This window comes from Miniopterus schreibersii, assembly GCF_964146895.1.
Source record: "Miniopterus schreibersii genome assembly, chromosome: 1".
Taxonomy (NCBI): Eukaryota; Metazoa; Chordata; class Mammalia; order Chiroptera; family Miniopteridae; genus Miniopterus; species Miniopterus schreibersii.
In genome coordinates this window covers 196,376,075-196,400,617 of record NC_138101.1, presented here as the reverse complement: position 1 = coordinate 196,400,617, position 24,543 = coordinate 196,376,075, and the positions used below count along the sequence as shown (strand labels likewise).

At 40.1% G+C, this 24,543-nt stretch overlaps 1 protein-coding gene across 3 annotated transcripts in view; it reads right to left on the bottom strand.

The window, feature by feature from the left end:
- The window catches only part of VRK1 (VRK serine/threonine kinase 1), a 69,618-nt gene extending 47,363 nt beyond the window's left edge, over positions 1-22,255 (bottom strand). Inside the window, exon 1 of one of the 3 annotated variants that reach the window (XM_081143263.1) lies at positions 22,137-22,255. The gene's annotated coding sequence lies outside the window, so the exon portion shown is untranslated. Of the gene's footprint in view, positions 1-18,446; positions 18,593-21,800; positions 21,821-22,136 lie in introns of those variants that run through there. The other 2 variants (XM_081143265.1, XM_081143264.1) reach the window with 2 other exon arrangements.
- Positions 22,256-24,543: the final 2,288 nt, after the last annotated feature.

Sequence of the window (24,543 nt, the reverse complement as noted above, 5' to 3'; positions counted from 1 at the left end):
CCCTGAGGATCAGTCCCACACATGAACGGGCCAACAGCAAGCAAGACCAAATTACAACAGGAGGGCCCACATAATCCACATAAGGAGCATTCCCAGAGCATCCAGCTCAAGGAATCAAGGGCATTGCAACACTGGGTCCCACAGGACACCAACTACATAAGGCCACCCCACAAAGACTGGAAGTCATAGCAGACCTATTTAATTTATAGAAGCAAACATAAAGAGGCAGCCAAAATGGGGAAATGGGGAAACAAAGAAACTGGCATGAAAGAACAGAAAGAATCTCCAGAAAAAGAACTAAATGAAATGGAGGCGAGCAATTTATCAGATATTTAGTTCAAAGTAATGGTTATAAGGATGCTCAAGGAACTTAGTGAGAATTATAAGAAACTTAGTGGGAACTACAACAGCATGAAAAAAGAAATAGAAACCATGAATAAGAATATTGAAGAATACTGTATCAAGAATATACTAGAAGGAATTCAAAGTAGACTGGACGAAGCAGAGGATCGAATCAATAATTTGGAAGACAAGGTAGAAAAAACACACCCATTTCAAGCTGCAAAAAGAAAAACACTTAAAAAGAATGAGGATACTTGAAGGAACTTCGGGACAACATGAATGTAACAATATCTGCATCACAGGGGTAACAGAAGGAGAAGAAAATGAGCAGAAATAAAGAACCTGTTAAAAAAAATAGTAACAGAAAACTTCCCTAACCTGATGAAGTTGAAAAAGTCACACAAGTTTAAGAAGCACAGAGTCCCAATCAAGATGAACCCAAAGAGACCCACACCTAGACACATCATAATGAAAACAGCAAATATTAAACTCAAAGAAAGAATCTTAAAGGCAGCAAGAAACAAGAAAGTTACCTACAAGGGAGTTCCCATTAGACTGTCATGTCAGCTGATTTCTCAACAGAAATACTTCAGGCCAGAAGGGATTGGCATGAAATATTCAAAGTAATGAAAAGCAAGGATCTGAATCTAAGATGACTCTATCCAGCAAGGCTATCATTTAAAATTGAAGGTGAAATAAAGAGCTTCCCAGACAAAAAAAGACTAGGAGTACATTACCATCAAAACCAACACTGCAATAAATGTTAAACAGACGGCTGTAAGAAGAAGAAATGAGAGAAACATACATATAAAGAAAAAAATGGCAATAAATAAGTACATATCAACAATAACCTTAAGTGTAAATGGATTAAATGCTCCTATCAGAAGACATAGGGTAGTAGAATAGATAAAGAAAATATAACCCATATATATGCTGTCTACAGAGGCCCACCTCAGAACAAAAGATTCACACAGACTGAAAGTGAAGGCATGGAAAAACATATTCCATGCAAATGGAAACCAAAAAAAAGCCGGGGTAGCAATACTCATATCTGACAAAATAGACTTCGAAACAAAGGCCATAAAAGAGACAAAGAAGGTCACTACATAATACTAAAGGGATCAACCCAACAAGAAAATACAACCCTTGTAAACATATATGCACCCAATATAGGAGCACCTAAATACATTAATAAAAGAACCTTAGCAGACTTTAAGGGAGAGACTGACAGCAATAGTCATAGTAGGGAACTTTAACACTGCATTGACATCACTGGATAGATCTTCCAGACAAAAAAATCAACAAGGAAACAACAACCTCAAACAACATACTATATAGAACATCTCATCCCAAAGTGACAGAATATACATTCTTCTCAAGTGCACATGGAACATTCTCAAAGATAGGCCACATGATAGGACACAAAATAAGTCTTAACAAATTCAAGAAGACTGAAATTATGTCAAGCATCTTCTTGGATCACAATCGCATGAAACTGGAAAACAACAATAAAACAACTCAAAACATTCAAACACATGGAAGCTAAATAGCATGTTATTAAACAATGACTGGCTTACCAATGAGAGCAAGGAAAATATCAAAAGTTACCTGGAAACAAATGAAAATGAACATACAACAACACAAAATCTATGAGACACAACAAAAGCAGTTCTGAGAAAGAAGTTCATAGTATTACTGGCCTACCTTAAGAAACAAGAAAAATCTCAAATAAACAATGTAACCTTACACCTGAAAAGAACTAGAAAAAGAACAAACAAAGCCCAAAGTAGAAGGAAGAAAATAATAAAGATCAGAGTGGAAATATATGACAGAGACTAAAAAAACAATACTAAAGATCAATCAAACCAAGAGCTGGTTTTCTGAAAAGATAAACAAGATTGATGAACCTTTAACCAGATTCATCAAGAAACAGAGAGAGAGCACTCAAATAAACAAAATCAAAAATGAAAGAGAAGTAACAACTGACATCACAGAAATACAAAGGATAATACCACCAATTGGATAACCTGGGAGAAATGGACAAATTCCTAGAAACAGATAATCTTTCATGACTGAATCAAGAGGAATCAGAAAACCTGAGTAGACCGATAACAACTAATGAAACTGAAGCTGTAATCAAAAAAACTCCCAGCAAACAAAAGCCCTGGACCAGATGGCTTCACAGGCAAACTTTACCGAACATTCAACAAACTAACACCTATCCTCCTGAAACTATTCCAAAAAATTTGAGAGGAGGAAAGACTTGCAAGCTCTTTTTACAAGGCAAGCATCATCCTAATTCCAAAATTAGATAAAACACTACAAAGAAAGAAAATTATAGGCCAATATCCCTAATAAACATAGATGGTCAGATTGGATCCAGTAACACATTAAAAAGATCAAACACCATGATCAAGTGGGATTTATTCCAGGGACGCAAGGTTGGTACAATATTGGCAAATCAATAAATGTAATACATCACATAAACAAAATGAAAGATAAAAATCACATGATCATATCAATAGATGGAGAAAAAGTATTTGATAAAATCCAACACCCATTTATGATAAAAACCTCAGCAAAGTGCCAGTGATCAAGGGCTGGCTTCTGCTGGGTGCAGGGGAGCAATGGTAGTAGATTAGTAAACATTTGGTCAAATAACACATCTTTAAAATGTTGAGAGAAACAAAAGACCTAAGCAATTTGCATTTGGTATGCCACTAACTTGCACAGGGCAAATTTAACATGATAACCATTCCTTAAAAAAAAAAGTCATTATCTAATAAAGGTTATGATCGTTACAGTGTGCTGCTAGATTCTACTTGCTATTATTTTATTTAGAAATAAAATTGATACACATAAGTAAATTTTTCTACTATATTTATCTGTTTTGATATCAATATTATGCTCACTTCATAAAAAGAATTTAGGAGTTTTTCTTCTTTTACCACAATATAGAGTTTAAACAGCATTTAAATGATCTAGTCCTTAAAGGTTTTGAAAACCTCAACTGTGAAAGCCTGACAATGCGAGGTACGGGCAAGGATGCAGCAAGTGGAGTTCTCATACACTGAACACTGCTTCAACCATTGTGAAAATCTGACTGGCAGTGGCTAACTGAGCCAGCAACTCCTCTTCTGTGTATCACCCAAGAGAAGTGAAAACGTGTCTACCAAGACATCTACAAGAATGATAATAGCAGCTTTATTCAAAATAGTCAAGCACTAGAAACTCACATATACATATAATAAAATACATATAATAAAATGGATGAACTTCCCAAACATTGTTTAGAAAAAGTCACACACAAGACTACATGCTGTATGATTCCACTTATGTGAAGTGTAATAACAGACAGAACTAATTAATCCATGATGATAGAAGTTAAATAGAGATACCATTTGGGGGAGGACACGACTCAGAGTTGGCAGGGGAAAGTTTCTGAGGATACAGGAATGCTCTATATCCCAATCTGGATGATACTTAAACTGTGTGTTCACTTCAAAAAAATTAATCAAGTTGTATGCTTATGATATATTTCATTCTGTTTTTTATTTATGTAATATTAACACCATAAGTTATACAAATCATATGTTATGGCAGTCAGGAGCCAGTCAGGAGATAAAAAATACACAAGTAACTTAAACAAAAAAATTTAATATACAAAATTATTAATTTGTAAAAGATGGTGAACTACTAAAAGGGGTAAAAGCATAGCAAATGCAGGAAGCAGTTAATACCTACAAGGCTAATGGAAAGTACACAAAAAGGAACTCTTTGTGGGACAACCTGTGGCTACAGCCCACTGAGTGGCAGGCTTCTCTAGGGTGCCTGTGGGCTAAAGCAGATCCACAGGAATCTGCCCACTGGGGTACTGTGGGAACATGCTGCCTCCTGGGGTGCTAAAGAATGTCACAGAGAGTAAGCTTGGCTAGCAGTCACACCTTAAAAGTGAGAAGGAAAAGAACACTGCATCACAAGAGAAGCCCCTTTCCCATTATGCCTTGCAGTGTCCCTCCCTTACCCTCTAGTGACAAAACCTAACATTGAGCTGGAAAGGAAAAAATGTTTACAGGGTCTAACTCAAGTATCACAAGCAGGGCAAAGAAAGGTGAATTTGGACTTGAGAGGCAATAAAATGATAATGTGCACAAGACTGATAAAGTTTACACGTGCATATACACCTGAGCAACAACCACCTGGATCGAGACACATGGAACATTTTCATCATACCATCAAGTTGCCTAAAGCCCTTTTCCGGTCAACACCTATTCATTCTTCTTCCACCTTACTGGCTGGGCCCCTCGGGGTGTGCCACTTTGGAGAGACACTAATCTGCCAGCTTTGTCTGAGATCTGTGTCTCAGACCCCAGTGTCCCTTTTCAGCATGCTCCCATGCCCCTATATCTGACCTTCACTGCATTTGGCAGCCTCTCTTATTTTCTGGTTCAGGGTTACAGAAGTCTCCTAGTTTTAGAGAACATGAAATCTGTGTTTCTCAATCTCCTTGTTCCTTTTCAGGTGGTTTCTGAAAAGAAAGTAGAATTATTTGAAACCAGAAATCCCTGCTCAAAAACTATGATAAATAACATAGCCATAGCACTTGCTTCAGTAAGTCAGTGAATTCTCTAAAGAACTAAAAATACTAATTTGAATTAAACAACTGCATTAGTATATTATAGGTGACTTCTAATAATGAATCAATACCTACATTAAGATTTCTATTAAAGAATACACCAGAGGGCACAAACCTCAACCAATTTAAATCTCTCCGCATAATTTCTACCCACTTGGAGCAAAGAAAACCCACTATTTAAGACAGCCAATCCAACAGAGATGTTCAAAGAAAAAGTTTACCATCACATATAATCCACTACATAATTGGACCACTTCTTTTCCCACTGATATGAAATGAAATGCAGATGCAAGTGGAAAGCACATCCAAATGCAAATCAACACCGCCCTTTGCTGAAACCCCTCACTGGTATATTCCATATTAGCATATTCACCAAAATTTAATTGTAAACAGAGTAATTACGGTACTAAAGTTATTAAATACACAAAGCAAGCTTGAAACTATACATATTCAAATAGAATTTCAGTGGCAGATCAACTTTTATATCTGAAACAATACCCTAATTAATAGTCAGCTCTGATAATAAAATGGTCCTGTTTTTCAGATAACATTCCAAAAAAGTTCTGCTATGAATATTAAAATAGTTTTGTGAAGAGATTTTTAAAATGTCAATAGCTGTATTTATCACAATACAGTGCTGTATTTAGACAACTGGCATCTTCTAAGTTCTGGATTCAAATTTGGAACCATTTCTTTTTTTAACCTTCTGCTGAAGGGAGAGAAGCTTGGATGATTCAAACAATCCCACTGACACTTAATGAGCTCTATGAATTCATCACACCCAACCTGGAAAAGGACAATGCTGTATAAAGCTTGTCACCCACTGGATACCTAGCCATACATTTTCCCTAAAATAGGATGCATGTAAGTTCCTGTGAAAGGGTCATATATTTTCATGAAGTTTTCTTTAAAGCCATAAGCTTCTGTTTTCAAACTGCCCAGATACACTGATTCAAGGATATTCTTGCACAAACTGGGCCATTCACCATTCCGTTAACATGGTACCGACATAGTCTTATCTCCACTCTTCACAGTGTAAAGCCCTCCCCCATCTACATTTACCGAAATCTTTTCTACACCAAATCTCTCTCTTCCTCAGTCAGATATGGCCTCTGGTTTTAGCACTGTTCTTACCTCTTCTTGCATTTGATTAACGTTCCCTGTAAGTTTATAACCTCCCTGAAAAGAGAACTATCTTACAATATACTACGCTTGGTAGGAATTCAAAAAATGTGTAAAATTAAACAGCAAAAAGTTAAGATTTTTTTTCCTTTGAGTACCTGAAGTCTAACTTTACGCTTAATGATCACCCAACTGCAGTGGATGTAGCCACTCCTTTTAAAAGCCCAGCAACTAAACTCTCATGCTACTTTCCACAATGACTACGTCAAACCCTGTTTATTCTCCTCAAAACTATAATTCACCTTCCTACTCATAATTCTTAATAGATGACTCACCTCCTAGTTTACAAAAAAAAAAAAAGCAGAAGCTTTAAGTGGGAATTTCTTACCTTACCAAGACCCAAACCTCCAAACCACCTGTCCCCACATGAAGCCCCACTGTGCACCTGGCCTGCCTTCCTTCCCTCCCACCGTCACATTTTAGGAAAGCCGTCCTCCTCTATCAAACACCAGGTCCTTCTCTGCCTCGTATCGAACCTCCTCCGACTCCTAGAACTTTAACTACTAATTACCTTCTCTCATATATTCAACATCTCCCTCAACAAGATCCTTCCTATCAGATTTTAAGTATGCTCATGGCCCACCCATTTCTTTAAAAAATGTTTTTGAATCCCCTCCACTCCCACCCTAACTTGCTTCTCCCTTTTTCATGCCCGATGTCTTAATAACTGTCTGTACTTGCCGACACTCACCCCACGGCCCTCTTCATGGACTCCACCTTCCTGAGTCCGCTCTAACTACTCTTGCTAAGGGCACAAAATCCAAATGACAATTTGAATCATCTCATTTGCCTGCTCAGCAGCACTCATCACTGAGTTCATTCTTCCTTCCTTTGCTGTCACAATACTATCCAATTTTCATTCTACTGTTTAGGCCACGCACACTCCAGACACCTGGGGAGACATAGCAATGAGTAACAGCTCGTTCTTTCAAGGCGTTTGTTCCACTTTCTGATGTACTAATTTTCACAGAAATGAATAATGATTAACTGTGAATTTACAGACAAGTAATGGTTTGTTCATTCACTCACTCAACAAGTATTTATCGATAATCTGCCATATACTAAGCACTGTTCTAGACACTTGCTATACCTCAAGGAACAAAACAAAGGTCCTCCCTTGACACTTATAGTCTAGCAGAAAGAGACAGATAATAAATTTTAAAAAAGGATAAGTGAGCTAACATTTTGAAAATGAAGGTGCTATGTTTAAAAACTAAGAAAAGCACATCAAGGGGGATAGATGATAGAGTGCAAGGTGGAAGGGGGTAGCTTGCAGTATTAACTGGTCATGGTCAGCCTCACTGAGAGGTAAGATCTGAGCAAAGACTGGAAGGAGGTGAGGAAGCTGGCCATGTGAGCATCTAGGGCAGATATGCTGGGCGAAGATCTTAAGGCAGGCGCATGCCAGCGTGGCTGGTGCGGAATGAGCAAGGGGAAAGGAGACGTCGGAGAGCTAACACAGGAGCAACAAATCAAGTGAGCCCTGAAGGCCACTGTATGGACTCTGACTTTTACAAAAGGGTAAACATACTTCTTTTGGAACAGGTACTATATTTGCATTTTAATTCACAATACTTCAATCAAAATAAAAATCATACTCTGAACACTTGAGTCAAGAATTCTCCCACTGGCCAATTTCTCACCAGTTTTTACGTTTTTTATAGTTCTTGCTAATATGTATTATTCGATTCTCAAAATCCACTCAATTTATAGACTAAACTACATAAACTTTATATAAATCCAAAATTTTAAATGCCCTTGTCAGTAACATCACCTTAAGGTAGAAACGGGTTTGTAATGGGCAAATTCCACTCCTATAAGTAGAGGATATGATAAGCCCTATTCTCCTCTAACTTATTAAACAAGTGTAACTTGGTAGCACTTCACTAGAGTGAATGGTCTGCAACTGTTTAACAAGAAACAGAAACTTTCACAATGCTATACCGCATTTTAATTTCAAATAAAAATAAATACTGAGTCCCATGGAATTCTACATTACTACAGTGTGTAATGCCTGCTTCATTAATTCATTTGCTCATCAAATATTTATGGAGTACATACTCTGTGCCAGACTGTTCTAGAAGATGAGAATAAAGCAGTAAGAAAATCAGACAAAAATCCCTGCTTTGCTGAGCTTATGCTTTTATTTAGGAGAGAGAGACAATTTTTAAAAAATTAAAACCTGCTATGTCCAAGAAAAAATATATATAATATATTATACATAATTATATATTATTATATAAATATATAATAATAATAATAATAATAATAATAGAGTAAGGACAAGGAGTTGTGGTAGAGGGGGTGAAATTTAAAAGACAATCTAGTAAAGCCTCACAAGAAAGTGACATAAACAAAGACCTGAGAATAAAGTGAGGGAAGCTAGTCATGCAGTTATCTGGAGGAAGAGCATCCCACACTGAGGGAGCAGCAAGTGCAAAGGCCCTGAGGGAAGAACATGACTAGCTTGTTCTAGAAACAGCAAAAAGGCTGGCAGAGCTTGCGGGAATTAGCCAGGGGAGCACACTGGCTGACATCAGAGATGTAAAAGGGCACAGCACGGCGATCAAGTCCAATGCACAGTCCACTGTAAGGACACTGACTTTAATTCTGGGTAAGATGGAAAATCATGGGGAGGTTTTTGTTTTGTTTAATTTGTTTTTAAATATGTTTTTATTCGTTTTTAGAAAGGGAGGAGGGAGAAGAAGAGAGAAACATCAATGAGGGAACATCCATTGGCTGCCTCCTGCACACCCCTCTAATGGCAATTGAGCCTGCAACCTTGACATGTAACTGACTGGGAATCAAACCAATGACTTTCTGGTGAATGGAATGACACTCACCCAACTGAGAGCCACACCGGCTAGGGCCACGGGGAAGTTCTGAGCAGAGAAGTGGCATGTTCTGACTTGTGTTTTTAAAGCATCACTCTGGTTAATGCATCAAACAGACTGGAAGGAAAAAAGGCAGAACAGCTACCAGTTACTACAATGGAGTCACTACTGGGATAACCAATGCATCAATCCTTACTGAACAGTAAGAATATCAAGTTTAAAAAGCTGCACTTACTTTGGAACACTAAACAGAGGGCTACAGAATAAAGAGGTTTTCTTTCATTCTTTTAACTTGACACAAGCTAGCCTCCCCCAAAAAAAGTCTTCAGTGCCAAGAAGAAACAATTGATATTTGACTGACAGTCCAGGAAACATGCTAATCGTTTGTTACTCTAGATTTCCTCAGCTCTGTCTTCATGGCACTTTAGTTCACCAGGAAATTAAACATTTGAACTCATTTATTCCAAAGGCACTTATAAAACACCTCCAAAATATGTGCCGGAAACTCTGTGAGGGGCTGGAAATACAAACATGAATGAAATGCAACCTTTGGACTCAGGAAGCTGCACTAGCTTCATGCAGAAACACCGTCACACAGTTATAATTTAGTATTATTCCATCAGCCTCAAACAAGGATCAATAAAAAGCCCTCCAGGTAAACTATGTTTCTGAATCCTTGATAAAACTATTTATTAAAGACAGTGAGCAGCTGTAGACATCTACAAAATCAAACTAGTTTCATGGTGGGGAAAAGTGCCTCTTCCAGGGACGTAAGTTTTTGAGATATTAAGAGCTGTGAAACTCCTGTTTCCTCTTTTTCAATCAGTGCCAGAAAGTGCAGAGCAGACGTACAAACTCTACTGATAACTATCCATGGTATGAGATGGTGCTTCTCAATCTTGGCTATCCATCGTAATTACCAGTGGAACTTTAAACAGTAAAGGGCCGACTCCACAGGACACCAGACGTCCCTATGCTGTAGTGCTGCACAGGGGTGTGGCACACAGACTGGACAACTGATCTACGTATTCCAGTACATCTGCCTTTCCTCATTAAGTCATTCACTTCCATGTAACAGCAGATTACATACCACTCTACTGGACTAGATCATGTTAATAAAAGCCCCCTTTAGTTCATTTTAGAAGTCGGTAAAATATATAAATTAGGGGATGAATGTCACAGGAAGAGCCAAAAAATCACTTTTTCCACCCTATTGCTTCCCAACCAAAACCACTCAGTTGTATTTCAAACTTATTTGGGATTAAGAAGTAATTGCATATTTTGGTGTAAACGGCTTCCTGCCAAACTACTGTAAGTTAAAGAATAAAATCAAACCAGAGATAATCGGTCAACAAAGAACTTCATCGCCTCTTTAGCTAAATTACATCAGGAACAATTTGAAAGCAATACATCTAAACACAATTCTCTTACAAATGAGCCAGCTAATCAAAGTTGATTAATGTATCTGATCAGTGCTAAGAGATCATTTAAGAAATAAAATACTGAATCTTGAGTTTATATAGCCGCTTCCCAATAATACAAAGGGTCTTCATATATTTACTTCATTTTGTCCACACAAATCCTACAGTTGAGACACAACAGTAAGAATATCAAGAAGAATAAAAATATACTCATTACCAATACCATTTAACATAAAAACCTGAGACACAGGAAGGTGAACTGTGAGTTCCTGTTAGGGACGCCCAATCAGACCCCTGGTTTCACTCAGAGAACCACAAATACGAATAAAAGTATGAAAAACATTCACGCTATATGGTACCCTTAGTAGCATTAACAAAATGAGTCAAATATAGCACAACAGACCATAAGAATACAGAAGTGAACCTCCCAAAATAACAATCCTATAAATTCATAGGTTTATTCCTGAAAAACATGAAGCTAAACTCAAACTATAATGCAATCCTTGAAGCAATCGTCACACTAGTCACGTTTTCACACCTTCACTGGGAAGAACTAGGTAAAGATTCTCGCATCTAACTCTGAAAAGGGAAGTGAGTATCTTTGGAGAAGAAAAATTTCTTCCTAGCCATAATTATCTTTACTTGTATTAGGAAAATGATTGCTGCATTATAAAAATTTTTGGTAGCGAATAAAATTTTTAAAATACAGTATCAAATACACTTCCCCAATTTTCATTCCTTTAAGTGATATCTGAAAGAGGAACACTACATGCAGAATTAATTTTTAACTGAAAACACACAGTGTGGTATGATTTCAAACACAAGCCCAAGATACCTCACTGCCACCACTTCCTCCAAATGGAAGGATTCCATGAAGACTCTGCTGTTCACTTCTCTGAGTTTTGATGTAGTGGGTGGGTGATCCATTCCTGGAGTCCCATGAAGCAGACACTGCAGTACATTTGTTCATTGATTCCCCCCTCCCCGATATTAGAAACTAGAAACTTCCTGCTCCACCTATGCAAAGGCATCATACATGAGGGGAGCAAGTCTGAAGATGTGGAATTCGGAAGGCAGTTCCTAAGCCATCGTGCACTATCTCCCTGACATGATAAATCTTCATTATAATACCCTTTCCCCGTTCTCTGTGAAAAGTTAAACATGTTTTTCCCCCACAGGTTCAGGAGAACAGCCTACCTGCATCTAAAAGCATTATCTTACCTATGTGAGATCATCATTACAATATCCTTTGACCAGAGTCTGTGAAAACACTCAAACATCTTTTTCTTACAGATTCTGGGGAACCAGCCTACCTGCATCCTAAAAAAAATTACTGCAATACTCACCTTTTTCTCATCAGATACCCTGGTTGTTGATGGTTTACAGGAAGTTATACACTGAGAATGGAGACATAAAATGCATGAAAGGAAGAGAGGGAGGCAGGAAGGGAGGGAGGAAGGGAGGGGACTTCAAAGGGAAGTGACACAGGCCTCCTCAGAAGCCCTAAAAAGAAAGAGCTGAAAGGAATGCTTCTTTATGTAAGGCAAACACTTTCTAAAACTAGAAATTCTGCACTATGTTGTTAATATTCTTATATAACACAGCATATTTTGACAGCTTTCTAAATGATAGATTTCCCATTAGTTCTCCCATTTGGGGGTAACATTACCTACCAAACTTTGTTTACAATTACTTCTCTGGGTGTTCACTATTAAGTCTATATGGGATAACTCCCGAGAAACATTTCTCCTTATATACTCTTGCAGCAGGGCGCAAAGGGAGAATATTTCTAACTATTCTAAAAGGAAATTAGGATTACCAAATAACCAAAGTATTATCAGAAGTGTACTACAGTCATTAAAAAATTCTTGATGAAAACATAAAAGAACTATCCAGGATTTGAGACAAGGTTTTTCTAAGCAACACACAAAATAAAACATTCAAGACATAAGGAAAATTGCTAAATTTGACAAAATAAAAATTCTCCAGATAAAAATTCCTATAAACAAACTCAAAAATTTTTTAAAAATGTACAAAACATATAACAAAAGGCTAATTTTCTTAGTACTTAAAAATCCTTTATTATAAGGAAAAAGACAAAAGAAAAATGAAAAGTGACATGGAGAGGCAAATTCACAGAAAAACAATTGGCTTTTAAAAAATGCTTATTATAGGAGTTCTTATATACATATAGACCAATGATATAAGAAACTCCCATGTACACATCACCTAGTTTCAACAATTACCAACACATGGCCATCTGTTTCTTCTGTATACCCCAGTCCACCAGCCCCTCCCAAGATTTTAAACCAAGCCCCAGACATCAAATCATTTCATATTTAAATACTTCTGATACTTTTTAAAAATGTAACCTCCATATATCATTGTCACACCTAACAAAATTAATAATTCCTTAATACCTAAATAAAATGTTAAAATCTTAACTGTCTCAAAAAATGTCTTCTTATAGTTGATTTTTTAGTCACTGCATCTGGCTGATGTGTCTTTGAATCTTTTTAATCAACAAGTGCCATCATCTGAAGGTTTAAATCTCGGGCAAACAAAAACAGGAGCAGAAAGCTTGCATTCAAGTATCTACCACAGTGCTTAATACAGTCACTCCAGCTTCCAAGACCCTCCTCTCACTTTCATCCTGCCTTTCTGCCCACTAGCATTTGGTCCCCTTGGTCTCCTTTTTACCCAGCTGCTCCTAATAAAGGAATTCCAATATTGGGGTTCCCCAGGTTTCCATCCTCAATCCTCTTTACACACACCCCTCCTCCTGTATTTTCAATCTCAGTTGAGGGAATCATCATCTATTTGTTCTTTTAAGCTGGGAACTGCAGAGTTGACAGAGATTTAGGAATGCAGTTAGCTAAAGCCAGGAACAAGAAATTTAACAGGCTAAATGTGAGCGCTCATGGTTGGACCAAAACAAATGCACAGAAACAGAAGATACGGTTTAAATAAACCAAGGGGCTTTCTTCAACTCTAGGTTGACTGTATGACGTGGTCATCAGAAGGATACAGCTGATATTAAGAACACAGTATGCAGAAGAAAGGTAATATTCTTTCCTATATTCATAGAAGAAAAGGGCTATAACTAGAACAAGAGCCATGCCTAAGTACTGCACTCAATTCTAAGCACTACAGTTTAAAAATGGAATTTAATCGAAGGAAAGCTGCTAATGTGGTAAACAGACAAGAAATCATGCTTTCTAAGGAAAGCTGCATAACTGATGGAGATGCTTCAGCTCAAGAACACTGAGAAGACCTGGTAACTGTCTTCACATATTTGCAAGGACGTGTGGAACAGGGACTCACCTTGTTCTACATGTCTCCAAAAGACAGAATTGGGAGGGATAATAAGAAAGCTGACGTCCACTAATGTAAGAACTTACTAACAGTCAAAATTTTATTAAAAGTAGGATAGGCTATCTCTAGAGAAAGTGGTTCTCAACAGGAGATGATTTTGTCCCCCAGCCAGGGATGATGCCGAACATCCTAAAATTCAGAGAACCCCCCAGAACAAAGAACAATCTGTCTAAAATGTCACTAGTCTCAGGGCTGAAAAACTCTAGAAACAGAGTTCCCTGTCACTGGAGGTATTCCATTGTAGACCAGGTAACGTCATAATATCTAGTACATGACTTTCAAGAATAATGGGAAAAGAGTTTTTTTAAAAAGATTACTTGTTTCAGATAACTCTCCAGAGAAAAACAGGAATGTTAAAGTGATGATGATGGTGGTGGTGATGATAAACAGTTATTGAACACTGACTGTGGGTCAGATATTATATAAAGTGACTAATGTACATATTTCTGTTAACTCTCACAACTACCCTATGAAATAGGTATTATTTTACCTTGATTTAATCGTAAAATTAGGTTGCCCTAATGTCATACAGCAATCAGTATCTGAACTCAGATCTACCTAACTCCAATTATATACATCACTGTCCAAACCATACATATTAACTGTCAAAGCTTTTGTACTCTAGACAGCAAGTGAAGCCACACATATCCTAGACATAGTGGAACAATGTCTGAACAGGTCTGCACTCACTGCAAACCTAGCTGGCTAGGAGAAAGGGGAAAGGGTTATTTGAAGTAGTCCTGTGATGAAGAAGAGAACAATCATCCTGATTGTCCCCAACTGCCTACTTCTGTAAGAGCCAAGTAGCTCTTATATACCCATGGACTCTCAGTCAGAAGCTGAGATTAATGATGACATCCCTTTATCCATAGGCGTGAAAGCTCAGGGTGGACAGACGTTTGAACATCCCCGACTGGGAATCCTGCCCTTAACAAATACACTAGATGCAGATACATGGTTTCTTGGCTGCCTACGCTCACGGCCATCTGTCAGGATGGCACTGAGCCTGCTCACATGTTGGTCAAACTGTCACCAGGGCATAGGTGCCAAGCAATGATAGTTTTAAATGGGCAGCTTACATAGCACTGTAAGAGCTTGCTCTTCCACAGAAAAATAAATTCTCTGTGATAATACTGAAGCGTTGCAATCACAAATGAAATATTCTTGGTCAATCTCAACATTTCGGTGGAAAAAAGATCTAGACTGGTAGAAAAGAATCACTACGGAAATTAAACAGAAAAGGTACTTTGAAGACAAATAAGTGGTTGCCCTAAAACTTTTCACACTGCCAATCTTCCATTAATATATGTCATGGCAATCTCTTATGCAGTAAAATCCTTTGTTCATCAAGTCGTCACTGATTTTTTTTAATGGGATAATACACTTTTCCATGCTCCAAATTAAAAAGTAGAAATGTACTGATATTTAGTAGTCTGTCTGACATTAAATAAGTTCTATTTTTTAAGTGACAGAAGTCTAATCTATATAAGATAGTCATTTAAATGAACAAAAGAAAGCAGGAACCAAATGAGATTCCCACAGATAAACAGAAGAAAAGTATAATTAGTTCTGGGGTACTAAGAAAAAGAAACTGAGTATTTTTGGTCACAATAAATTACGACTAGAGAACTGTCACCTGTCATGTCCCCCTGACTACAATGTTCCTAAGCTGCGCCCTTTTAGATCACTGGAGTGAAGTATCTGATGTCCTTACTGCCTGCAGATGCTCCCTGGTACTGCTGTCCGAGCCATTTGTCCTTATTCGGCCCTCAGTGGTTCTGAGGAACAGCTGGTCGTCATCATTTTCTGCGTAGTTCTTCACACACAAGTATCAGGACACGCTGATTAAATAACCCCCGAGTCGCCCCTCTGCCATAATAAAAAAGAGTGATTCCTTTAACTTTTCCCCTTTGGAGCAATTTATCATTTCATGTTGCTCACCTTAGACCCTTATTAGGCCTGATAAGAAATGTCATCCACACCAACAAACAAAACAAAAACAACAAAACCTGCTCTTCTTCCCACAGGCACAACTTACTAAAAGCAACATTCGTATGAAGGAGTCAGAAAGTCCAGTAGTGTTCTCAGTATCCATCTGAAAGTCTAAAAGCTACCATTACTCTTCCATGAGATACTAGGGACTTAATATTCTGAAGTGGCACCAGTTTTTTAACTTTCTAAAAAGCATATGTTACACAAAGTGGTACGTCAACTTAAGGGTCCTGGTTACATCCTGTTTTGCCAACCAAACTATTATTGCCAGACATGGCCCTAAAACAACTTCTCTTGAATATCCTTCCTGGTAGCCAAGGAAACTGATTATAACCTCTACTGTCTAACCAGCAGTTCTCCATACTCATGAACCAACTACCCTTCCTTTACTTCCCTCCCCCTTCACTCGATGACTCCCCAAAACAGCCAGTTCTTACCTGTTTTCTCTAGGACCTATCTTTGCTCATGCAATTCTCTAAATGTTTTCCCACTTCATCTCAAAAATACATTTAGTTTTACCAAGACTCAAGCCACGTCATACCTTCATAAATCTACATTAATTTTCATAATTGCTTACTCATTTCCTGTCTTTATCCTGGCATGCAGTTTACAGTGTATGGCCAACTGATTTTTTTATAAAAGTAAAATAATTTAGCAGAGAAAGGGTAATCTTTTCAACAAATGATTTCACAATAGCTGGACATCCACAGGCAAAAGGGAAAGGAAGAACCAAGATCTAAGCCTCATATCCTATGTAAAAATTAACCCAAAATGATCCTAGATCTAAATGTAAGTCATAAAATTGCAAAGCACTTAGACGAGAACATAGAACATCTTCCTGATCTAGAGTTAGGCAGAGTTCTGAGACATGCATGACACCAAAAACACATTCCACATTTATTTTTGTGCTGCAAAAGACATTGTAAGAGAATGAAAAGACAAGCCACAGACTGAGACAATGTATTTACAGATCATACATCTGGCAAAGGACTTGTATTTGGCAGACATAAAGGACACTCTAAAACCAAAAATAAGGAAGTAAACAATCCAGTTACAAAATGGGCAAAAGATGTGAACAGACAAGTCACCAAATAAGATATTGATGGCAAATAAACACATGAAAAAATGTTCAACATCATTAGCCATTAGAGAAGTAAAAATTAAAGCCATGATGAGATACCGCTACACACCTATTATAATAGTTAACAAAAAATATCGCCAACACCAAATGCTGACAAAGATTCAGGGAAATTGGATGCCTCAAATAGTGATGATAGGACTGTAAAATGATACAGCTACTCTGGGAAAGTCTGGCAGTTTCTTAGTAAGTTAAGCATACACCTACCCTACAACCCTACAGCTGTATTCCTGGGCATTTATCCTAGAAAAATGAAGACATATTCACATGGAAACCTGTACGTGAGTGTTCATAGCAGCTTTATTTGTTATAGCCAAAAACTAGAAACAACCCGCATGTCCTTCAATGGGTGAATGGTTAAATAAAATGTGGTAAAGACATCAATGGACAAGCATAGCACAATTATCAAAACTTAATTGCATTGATACATTAGTAATTATACTACTTATTTTAATTTCAGTTTTTACATTCTTTTTGTTTGTATTGTGTATAGTGCTAAGGCATTTTATCATGTGTAAAAATTCATGTAACCATCCCAACAATCAGGATACAGAACTGTTCTACGACCCCTAAGAAAAACCCTCATGCTACCCTTTTATAGTTACACCTCACCCCCAGCCCAGCAAAAACTAACCCATCCTTCATCTCCATAATTGTGTCATTTCGAGAATGGCATACATATGGAATCATACATTCATACAACTTTTGAAATTAGCTTTTTTCACTCAGTACAATGTCCCTGAGCTCCATCCAAACTGGTGCATGGGTCACTGGTTTGTTCCTTTCTGTTATGAGTGGTGTTTCATTACATGGTTATTCCACATTTTATTTAACCCACTCACCCACTGGAGGATGTGTGGTGGTGTGGGTGTTTCTGGTTTCTCGCTATTATAAACAAAACCCCTATGAACATCACATATAGGTCTTAGTGTTAATAAAACTTTTTACTCCTCCAGAATAAGTGTCCAGGGGTAGAATGCTGGGTTGTATGTGAAGTGTATGTTTACCTTTTTAAGAAACTGCCAATCTAATTTCCAGAGTGGCTGTACCATTTTACATTCCTAACAGCAACATGAGAAGTAATATAAACTTGAAAGTCAGTTTCTAAAATATTTTCTAAAAGCCTGAAAAAACTTTAAGGTTAAGCCTTAAATGTTATAACCTAACCTTAGTTTTTAAAAAATGTATTTTTAAATTTTTTTTCTGACTTGCAAATAATAGATTTCTTTTTTATTACCTCTAACAAAGAATTTATGAGATATAATCTCTATGTTGATGACTGTTGCCATGTAATATAGTCAACTGTAATAAGAAGTGAAAAAAAGCAGCACTGCCAGTAGAAAAAGTTTCTATGTCTTGCAGTCTATGAAAATTAAAAGTTTAACAGCAGTTTCTAACACCTAGCATTGTGAAATGTGACCACAATGCATTTATACATAATACCATCAAACAATGACATTTGTTCGGCTGTTACTTGCAAAAACAATTTGAGAAAAGTAATTAACCTGAAATAAAGCTGTAGTTACCTTAGATTTCTAACTTCATGATCTTTTAAAATTTTAGATATAACTGGCAATTAGGTAACAGAGTCTCTCTTGGGTTCTTGAAGCTAGGAGCTAGGTCTAGAGCAAATCTATCTGCCCCACATGCAAACAGCAGCAAGACCACCAGTCTGCAAAGAGAGAATAAAATAAGTACACAGGAAGAAATTATAAGGCCCCCAACAGAGTGGGATGGTGCCGCCCTTGATCCTAGTGACTTTCCAGTTCTCAGTGAGTTCTGGACCAACTATATTGTTCCAGATATTGAGCTCCACAAGACAAATGTGCCCTTCCAATAAGTATGCATTTGCTTAAAAAGTATATGACAGAACACTCCCAAATTGCAAGGCAATAACCTGGCAATTTAATTATATGACTTCCATCTAGTATATTTTCGCACTTAGTGTATATGGCTTACTGACAAACATTTTAGTGTGTGTTTAACGTTCATCATAAATATACGGTGTCCCCTCCCAAAAATGTATACACACTTTAACAACTGATAGCTCAACTGGTTTTTTCTTTTCAGATTTAACCCATTGGAATTATAATGGTAGCCAAAGTGTGTATACATTTTTGCGGGGACACCCTGTATTTGCCAGTGTGAGCAGTGTCTATCTTGATTTTCAAATCCTAGAGTACTGGTTCCCTTCCTATGGGCCAGAGACCCATGGACTGATAGGAGTTTCTGCAAAGAATCATCAACATCCATGTACCTACATGAAGACTTAAATAAATGATTCACAATGTATTTTTCCCAGCTGACAAAGTTGATACTGTGGCAAACAAAATTCTTAATAAGTTTACCGAAGAATATTTCTAAAAGTAGTTTCTTGTCATTAGTATTTATTAGTGAATATTAAAAATCTAACTCCTATTAGCTCTAGGCTCTCTAGAGAGCTTTTTTGTTTTTAGTGTTGTCCACATGTCACCCAGACCAAGAATAACAGAAAGTGTTTGTGTTTGAGTGCAAAAACTTACAACAACATTGGGAGAGATGAAGCAGGAATAATTGGGAAAGTGCATGAAATTACTTCAAAACAGCAACCTCAGAATGCTAGATACCTGAATATTATTCAGGAGCCCAGAGGGGGAAACAAAGGGCATAGCCCTCTTTGCATCTTTATAATGGTCAGTTAGTACATATCAGTAGGAGTTTTGGTTAAAAGTTTTGATCACAGAGTACAAACATGTCTTGGTTATACCGCCTAGCTAAGTGCTTTGTCAGGATTCTATCACCTCTTATTAAAAATTCCATATTTGCTATATTTTATCAGTAATAGTCTAGTTTTTCGAATGTGTCTTACACATTCATTGACTTCTTGTGTGCTGAATGCTAAATAACTAAAGCAAAAAAGAATAACCTGTATTAATTTAAAACAAAGAAAACTTGCTTCAACAAAGCACTGCGATAGCAATAGACTGCACTGACTGCAAGAATAGACACACAGTAGGCATGTGATACCTGCTGAATAAATGAGTCCATTTTTGCTCACTCTGAAAAATGACCTCAGCAAGCACGTAAAATATCCAACCAGTTTGAAAAATATTCTCCAGTCCTATTCAGTTACCAATCCATTCGCAAAACCCATTAAGACCAATTTTCCTGAAAGCCTCACACACACACACACACACACACACACACACAGAATTTAATTCCCATTAAGTTCACTGCTTGATATATGGAGATACCAACATTTGCACATTTGTATAAATTCAGGAGTCATCCTTCATTTGATGTAAGGTAAATTGTAAAGCTTTGCTTCATTTTCAGTAAGTTTTAGTCTTCAAATCAAAATTCTATTCATAGTAAATTATATATCTTAACAGGGATGGCTTTAAGGAAAAAAATATAGTTGTCAAAAGAAAAATCTTGGGTTTTTTCCTTTTGTAGACATCTGGGATCTTCACTTATATATTATTATTTCACATTAGTTCTTAAAAAAAGAAAAAAAGCTGGCCTCTTCAAGAAATTTAATTTTAGGAGCTGTCATCATTTTGGATGCCTTGCTGTTATTTTTAAAAAGACACACTTGCATCCTGGAATAAAACTTAGCGTAAGCTTTTCATACAACCATAACCATTTCCTGGGCACTTACTACCTCCCTGTCCGCCAGGTTCCGCGCTTGACACGTTACTGCACCCTCGCATGTGTTTAACAAATATCCTCTCCTAATTTCTGCAGCACTGAGCACAAGAAGCCAACATACACGAGAAACGTGATTCGATTCCTATGAGACACTAGTGCTGAATTGACAGTAACGCTTAACACAAGTTTATTGTTATTAAATTCGAGGTAGTTCTACTGTATGAAAGCAGCACCATGGGCAACGCTGAGATGCAGAGACCACCACCCCGGCAGCGTCTGCGGGGAAAGCCCTCCCTGGCCGCCGGGGTTACACCCCTTCTCTAGGTGCCTTATCTCCCCAGAAGTTTAACTCCAATTGCTCCCTGCCATTTTGAACAGCACAAGCACAGTCTGAATAAAATGATTATACCAAGAGCCCTTACTTCCCTCTGAAGTTGCCGGATTCCCATTGTAGACTGAACTCGCCCCCAAAAGTATCATGCTCGGCATGTCCAAAAACCTAAGGTGTCTTTATCCACGACTCTTAAAAATAAATGCTGCTCTACGATTTTTGTTTTTATTTTTTTTAGTCTTGTAAATTTCAGACTCAACAGATGGGCAATTCGTTTTAAAAAAAAAAAAGAGAAAACAATTAGAGATGCTCTTCAACAGTTCCCCTAAAAGCAACCACCCTCCCAAGAGCAAAACTGGCTATTTCCAAGTTGTTCCCAAAAAAGGGGCGGTGGGGAGGGAACGGAGCGGTGGATACAGAGAAAACACAAAAAACGGTTGACTTGATAAGAAAAAACGGGAACCTGGTCTGTCTCCGTCGCTACCCAGCGACCCCGGTGCCGCTGGTCGAAGCTAATTAACTGAATGCCCTGGGGGTTTTGAGGCCAGGGCCAAACACTGTTTGGACGGAGGGGAGAAGCTGTGCGTGGCCCCCGAACTCGGCGGCCTGAGCCACGGGCGCCGCCCTGCCGGCCGGGGCGGGAGGCGACCGGGAGGGGCAGTCGGAGGGACGCCGGGGGCCCTCGTCACACTCCCGCGGGCGCTGCCCCCGGCGCCGCGTCCCCGGGGCGGGGCGGGGACGCAAAGGGCGGGCCTGGAGGCGTCCTCAGGGACTCGGGCTCCTTCTCCCCTCTCAGGTCTCAAGTCAAACGTCACCCCCTCCGAGGCGCCCCAACACCCGCGCCCGCGATCGCCCGGCCACCCCGTCAAGAAGCTTCTCAGCATCTGCGGGGGACCGTGTTGGCGTCTGTGGTGTTTACCCTCCGGGACGCTGGCGCCGGGACAGCAGAGGGGCCTCGTCCGGCCAGGGCGGGCACAGACCCCGTCTCTCGGGCCGGGCCCCGAGCGCCCGGGACGCGCAGCCGAGTCTGGGGGCCAGCCGGGGGTGCGGCCTGGCCCGTGCGGGCAGCCGGGGCCGCCGCCCGGCCTGAGGGAGCCCGGGCTGGACCGGACGCCGGCGCCGAGCCGCCCGCGGCCCCCGTCGCAGCCGCCGGAGGTCACGGCCACCCCGCGCCTTGCCCAGCTCCCAGCAGCCCCCTGCGTGGCCACCGCTCGGCGCCCGCGCTCTGGAACCGCGCCGCCCGCAGCCCCCGTACCCGGAGCCGCAGAGCCGTCGCCTTCCAGCCAGTACGAACTTCCCGCCGCTGACGCCGACTCGCAACTCCTCCGAGGCACCGGCCCCGGCACACCCCGCAGTATGGAGCCTTCCCATTGGCTCGGCGGCGAGCGGGAGGGACGGAGCCTGCGCGGGCCCCGCTGCCTCTCTCGGGACGCCGGGAGCCGTGGGCCCGCGCTCCCGCTGCATGCTGGGAAATGGAGTCTTTCACAGTCCCTCTGCCCCCGTGGGCTTCTGGGAAGTGTAGTTTATAGGCTCTGAGTCAGTGTTGCTCCCACGCTGTACCCCTCAAGGCCAACGGGTTGGACGTAAAAATTGTCCTATGTTCCCGTGGGCTGAGCATCTCCTCTGCCTACTTGCCCTTGCGCTTTCCCACGCTGGTGCACCATCCTGGCGTGCGTGTGCCACAGCAGCTTGCTTGCCTGTACAAGGGCCTGCCTCTGGGAGCAGGCAAGGCAGCCCAGCCACTAGTTCAAGTCCTAGCTCTTTGTAGCTTTGTGACCTAAGTTACTTAACCCCTAGGATTCTCAGTTTCCTGTTTGTGTCAGGATTAAATAAAATAATCTATAGACAGTGCTTTGTACATAATAGGTGACGGGTAGTAAATAGTATTATATTATTCTGCCCACCCATTGCCATGTGTCTAAATCATACCTGCCTTTCAAAGCCTCTTACAGTGTCCACCTAACCTTTTCTAGTATTTTATCTGTAATTCTCTTATGCCACAATTAGCTTTGTACTTATAATCAGTTGTCTAAGCCTCCATCGCCCGCGCGAGTGGACTGGGACAGTGTTCTAGGTCAGAATCACCAAAGCCATGGGCAGAGGGAGATTTACAATGAAGCTGATGAAACACAAGCTTCAGAGCCTCATTTGTACAAGTTCCTTCTAAAACCCTGGGAAGGGCCTTAACAATGTGGTTACATGTTGTTTGGTTGGTTGGTTGGTTGGTTGGATTTTGTACTTGCCATGTAAAATATGTTCATAAGATTTTTCTTAAAGAAGGCCTCCAAAACGGTGCGAGCTTTAGTCCCCACAAAACCTGAGTCACTCCGTCCATTGGACAGTGCAGCATTGTGCATGATGATGTATTGGCCTCTCCAGATCCTCTCACCTGCTCGATACTTCTCCAGCCTGCCCTTCACCCCAGGAGGCTAAGCTAGACAAACCTCTCCAAGGTTCCTTTGACCCCTGGCTTCTGTTGGATTTGGCCAGTGGAGAACCAGCACTCCCCTCTCCCAGAAGACTGGAGAGAAAGACAAAGGTTTCTGAGGGTAGGTGTTCCCCTGGATCCTCGGTAAGTTCACCTCCAGTTGGCTGGGTCCCTTAGCTGAAGGCTACTGCTCCCTGGCTCTCCCTCCAGCTCACAGTGACAGCGCCGCCCTCCCTTTGTGCCTCAGATCTTCAGATGAAAAACCACAGGGCTGCTGCTGAAATTCAAGTTCCTGTTCCATTCTTATGGTTTCCACCCCAACATCTTTGCTAGTAATCTCACTGCAAATAAACCTTCCTCAAATTATTCTCTTTCAAATGTGTCATCTGCTTCCCGTTGAGACCCTGACGGAAACACAACATGCACAAGGTGAGCACTTGATGAACATTTGTCAGCAAAGAGGCCTCCAGATTCACACATCTTATGGGCATGGAATTCCCCAGCGAGACTGTGATCAGAATCCATTGCGAGAAAGACGTTCTGCACACACGAGCACACTCACACACATGCTAAGAAGCCTTGGAACAGAACGTATATGTCACATTGTGTGACCGTGTTTCCTTAACCTCACCGCACACATGCAGAAAACTGTCCCTGCTTCCACACTGGGGTGACAACTGGCTGGCCTTAAAGCACAATTAGATCAGCAACAGTGCAAAATGTATTCCAAGGTAAGAGCTCATGCTCCCTCACCCTCGGTCGGATGCTTACTGTTTAAACGCTGCTTAAATGCAGCTGTGTTCCAAGGCAGCCGCCAACACCTCCAATGCCACCCACACATGCTGGAATGTATTCCCAGTGCAGAGTGTGGCAGGACACCGGTGCAAGCTGCCGGCGCGGAGACAGCCCTTCTCAAGTGCTGCAGGTGAGGATACAGCTCTGGGACACAGGAGATCCTCAGCGAAGGTTAATGAGTTGATAGCTTGGGGTCGAGATCGGGGTGGTGCAGAAGGTTGACCGGTGAGGACTGGCTGTGGCTGGGCTTTAGAAGTTCAGCACTGAACCAGGAAGGACAGGTGCATGACGATAGTCCTGCCTTATATTCAAAAATATCCCTACACTCCACCCAAATGTTTACTGAGCACCTACTGTGAACCAGGGATTCGGGCTGTGGACTCTGGGATTCTGGTTAAACTAATGTTTAAGGAGGCCCTACGATGTGTTAGACACTATG